Below are 5,000 nucleotides of genomic sequence, written 5' to 3' on the forward strand. Positions count from 1 at the left end.
ACTGAGTGACTACACCTTGTGCCATGAGTGCTGCTGCTCCTGCCAGGTCTTGGGTTGGTGGCCCGTGTTGGAGATGTTGGTTGTTCCCCAGGTGCTGCTGCTGTAGCTGGTTGTTCCCCAGGTGCTGCTGCTGTTGGTTGTTCCCCAGGTGCCCTTGCTGCTGCTGGTTGATCTCCGGGTGTTCCTGCCGTTGACCCGTCTGCTGCTTCTGCTGCTCCTCTGCGGCCTTGTATTTAGCCACCTCCTCCCTGAGTCGACGGAGCTCTTCCATAATAGCCTCTTCCTGAGGCTGGTTCTTCTTCCCCTTGTCTTTGCTCTTGTCTTTGCTCTTGTCTTTTGTCTTGTCCTGTCTGCTGCCAGTGGTCCGTTCTGGAGACTGGTTGTGTGCGTCCAGGCGCTGGACCGCTCTTCTTCTCGTTGTTGGAGGCATCCTCAGAAATCTCTGACCACTGGCACTCTGCTGAAATCTCTGACCACTGATACTCTGCCACAGTGTTGGTGGCCTCAGGCTCAGGACAAGTGATTCACTTTCACTCTCCTTCCCCTTATATCTCTTTCCTTGAGGGAGGCGTACCTGGTACTGCCTCCCTTGACAATACTGAACTGCCCATTCTATGAGTCGCATCCTGTCATCAGTATTACTTTCATTCCTTCTACTTTCTGGGAAAGCTGACCCCTCGACTCACTGACCATTTCCTGTTACCAAGGACATTCCCTCATGGCTGGACATTGGGTTGCTGGGTTTCAGACAATTAACCCAGCTTAATAACTGTATGAGTTACTAAGCTTCCAGAAGCGTTTAGATAATATAGGCCACATCCTTTACTGCCGAACTAAGGTCAGTGCAAGAACGCTTTGAACAGCGGAGGTCTAAGACATTTCTGTCCTATATTTTCTAATAATATATTAAAGGAATATATTAGGCACCAATCAGCACAAGAGAATTGGTCAGGAAAGTAGACGTTGTTTTATATAATCTCACAGGTATGATTTATTTCACCAGAATGTCCACAGCCAAACAAACTCCGCCACGGAAGCATACATCACCTAACAGAAGACGGTTCGCTCCTTCAGACACTCCCGGAACTGCACAGTATACTGTACCAGTGTCACCATGGATACCGCCTGAAGGGGCCTGAGTTTCGTACATGCCAGGCAGATGGGACCTGGACAGGAGACCAACCTTACTGTGTCGGTGAGTTTGTATTAGGCTTCTTCGCAGTCCTGTTGGGCGTTGGCGTTATATTTTTCTGTAAGGGACGCGAGTAATATGCCCTGGAGCGCGAATCCTTCTCTCCGCGGCAAGAACTCCCTCGGCAGCAAATCGTCCCTCGCGGCGGCATATTACTCACAGAAAAAATATCGTGTTTGTATCGTGTTTGTAAGTTTGTATCGTGTTATACATGCACGTTTCTGTGTACTTCCGCCTGCTTTCTATGCTCGAGGAATGTCTCCAACTTTTCTGTAGCTGCATCGTTAAGTACAATGACAGAACTCTGGTCATGCTATTCAAAAATGTGTGAACAACGATTTGTATTTGTTGAAAGATATAATAAAATGTATTACATGTATCTTTATTATTGAAAGACATAATAAGATGTATTATTTAGATCCAAGATGTATTAAGTGAACATTGCGGTAGAGGTCACCACTGAACTGCACCCAATTCACAGCCTGGGTTTAAATTTTAATTTAAACCCAGGCTAAACCCAGGCTGTTTTAATTGTTTTAAAAAACAATTCCCAAGCTTACTAAGGATATACGATATTGCAGCTTTATTGTCATTGCTAGCTAGCAAATTCTACAGTTGACAGAGAACATCAAACAGACAGTCTGTACATGACTCCCCTGTGATAGAAAAGTGATGTTTCAACTCCTCAGGAAATTATCATTATCTAGGCCACCGGGCTATAAGGAGGCAAAAAAACCTGCTGATGTGGATCAACATAGTTCATCAATACGCACTGCTGACTTATTCTCAAGTAAACATCTGCTGTACACCAAGTACAGTAGGGGCATCGTCATTAGATAGCTTTAAACAATGTCTAGAGTTAGATGTTCAAAGGTTAGGTGTAACAGGTCGATCGGTGTAATGTAGCCAGTTGCCGCCGCGCCGCGTGCCTGCGAAGCTGGTGTGTTACGCCGAAGGGCGCTATACCGACTATACAGATACAGATGCTGATATTACTCCGATATCGCGACCTGCCATGCCCACACAGTCGACACTGTCATGATTTTGTTCTTACAGTACGAGGATGCCCCAAACCAGACGCACCGCACCATGGGTTTGTAGGGAAGGTCCATGGGCGCAGGAGCCGGAAGTTCCCTGTGGGGTCCAGGGTAAGGTACTCATGTAAGCCGGGCTTCCAATTGGTGGGAAACAGTGAACGGGAGTGTCTAGATATCTACCGGTGGAATGGGGAGACACCAAAATGTGAACGTAAGTTATGCGTGTTTTTGTCCGTTTGTCTGTCTGTTTGTTTGTTTGTTTGTTTTTGTTTGTTTGTTTGTGAACAGCAAAACTCAAGAAGGTATGAATGAATGTAATGGCATTTGGTGTGTGGATAGGGTGGGCCCAAATCTGGAAATAATTAAGTTTGGGGCACCCTATCGAATCTGCTTTGTACTGCAGCAGCACTACCGGCTTTTGTATCTTCTGTTCTGAACAAATTGCTATGGCCATGATTGTTCACTGGTGAAAAGCTTTCGGGCTAGGGATGAAGATACACAAAGTTTGGTCCCCCTAGCAGCTTTCATTGAAAGTGCAGTGGCATTTAAGCTGGCGACTTTAAAGTGGAATAACTGTGTATTATAAACCAATTTTCATGATTTTCAACTGGTAGCTAAACTGGGTGAATAGGAATCCAATGACACATAAATTTTGCTAATTTGGACCTCCTTTTTTATAATTTCCAACATGTAATCACAAGACGTGGTGACGACACACTCAAGTTTTTTGAAACTTATATTAATGCCACCACCGACACAGGGGACAATATAATACTCATTATTTTCACCTGAGTGAAGTGAGGAAAGTCCTATTAAGTGCCTTTCCAAGGGCACAAGATCAATGGCATGTCAGGACTCGAACCCGGGACCTCCAGGTTCCGAGTCGAGCACTCTGCCGCTACGCCACACGACCTCCTTATTTGCATAAATAAGGCCGTGTTGATTTGATTATATGGATGACATCCTCTGGGAACCCCAAAACCGATGGGCTTGTGCGAATAAAAAAAGTTTAGCAAAAAAAAAGTTGCTTTCATTATGAAACACAGAGTATCACAGAGTATGGTATGGCAAATAATCTACTCTTCAAATTCATTTCTTTACATTCTCGTCTTTTCTGTTTGATTTTGGCATTCTACGACATTGGTATCGTTTTCCAATCTTTTTTTGCAACTTACGGTATATATTTGCTTATTTTGCAACTGTTTTGTGCGATTTACAGTAAGGTTGAAAGTTTTTTTTTTTTGGAAACGGCCGAAAATTCATGCGCGCGAGGATGTCATCCATATAAACAAATCAACATGGCCTAATAAGGAAACTTTATATCTACTGCCTAATAGATAATAGGACTTTCTAACCCATGACATATGTAACTTCGGTTAAGGGAAAACTATTAGATGATGGGAATTTATTACTAGGGGTGTTTGTTACCTAGGCTGAGAAGAACATTTTCATAAAATTATATGAATTATGCTATTCAGGGGCTTCATTTTTATAGTTACTAGTAAGTTTGTAACGACGGAGGTATGCGATCATGGAACTCTTGTTCGTGTTTTACCTTCCTAGGTTTAACATCTGTAAAAATGGTCAACAAGTTATAAAACGTTTATTGGAGTCATTGTATTTACATTGATTTTACCAAAAGTTACTTGTGTTCATATTTTGTTTGGATTCTGTTATCTGTACCTTTGACTCTCTTTTGTTTATGTATTATTTATGTTCAAACGGTGTCGTATAAGCCCACACAGGCTGGGCGCTGGAAAGCGCACGACACGAAAATAAAGTTCATTCATTCATTCATTCATTCATTCATTCATTCATTCATTCATTCATTCATTCATTCATTCATTCATTCATTCATTCATTCATTCATTCATTCATTCATTCAGCAGATTTCATCATCTTTACAGGCGTGCTCCACTGTCCAGACCCTGGTGCTCCGGACCATGGCGGCAGAGTCGGCAGTGATTTTCAAGTCGGTGCCTCCGTTGACTTTTACTGCCAAGTAGGCTATGTCCTGGAGGGGACTGCGATTCGACACTGCCAACAAGACCAGACATGGAGCGGTGCAGCTGCAGTATGTACAGGTAAGATTTTACAGTATAATGTATGATTTTGATTTGATTTTGATTTGATTTGATTTATTAGGCTGAATAAGGCATATGTATACAGCCAGGACTAACTAACCGGAGGTTATTATAAAGGGCTAGCACTCACAACAAGAACATAAACAATTCGGAACAGGTAACAGTTAACAGTGTCGGTTACACTTCAGATAAACATACTATTAAATAACAGATGTAGTTGTCTAACGTTAATAAGCTATGAGATCTGGCCTAGTCGTCATGCGTTTACTATAATTACATTGTGTATCATACTAGTATTTACATGTCAGGTTAACATACTAGTACATAACAGATGTTGCAGTCTAACGTTAGAAAGCTATGAGATCCGGCCTAGTCGTCATGCGTTTACTATAATTACGTTGTGCACTATATTTACATTATCAGTATAATTCAATTGAACTCGTACAGTTTTACTATTAAAGTAGCTGTCGTCGGATTTTACAGCATAATGTATAGCATAAGGCCATGTTGATTTGATTATATGGATGACATCCGCGCGCGCATGAATTTTCGGCCGTTTCCAAAAAAAAAAGTTTTCAACCATACTGTAAATCGTACAAAACAGTTGCAAAATGAGCAAAAATATACCACAAGTTACAAAAAACATTAACAGAAACTATACCAATGTCGTAGAATGCCAAAATCAAA

At 42.1% G+C, this 5,000-nt stretch overlaps 1 pseudogene; it reads left to right on the forward strand.

Annotated features, from left to right (window-relative positions):
* LOC109484904 overlaps positions 1-5,000 on the forward strand; it is a 94,264-nt pseudogene that overhangs the window by 80,820 nt on the left and 8,444 nt on the right.

The sequence above is a fragment of the Branchiostoma belcheri genome, unplaced genomic scaffold (genome assembly GCF_001625305.1).
Source record: "Branchiostoma belcheri isolate BF01 breed outbred unplaced genomic scaffold, Haploidv18h27 scaffold71, whole genome shotgun sequence".
NCBI classification, from domain to species: Eukaryota; Metazoa; Chordata; class Leptocardii; order Amphioxiformes; family Branchiostomatidae; genus Branchiostoma; species Branchiostoma belcheri.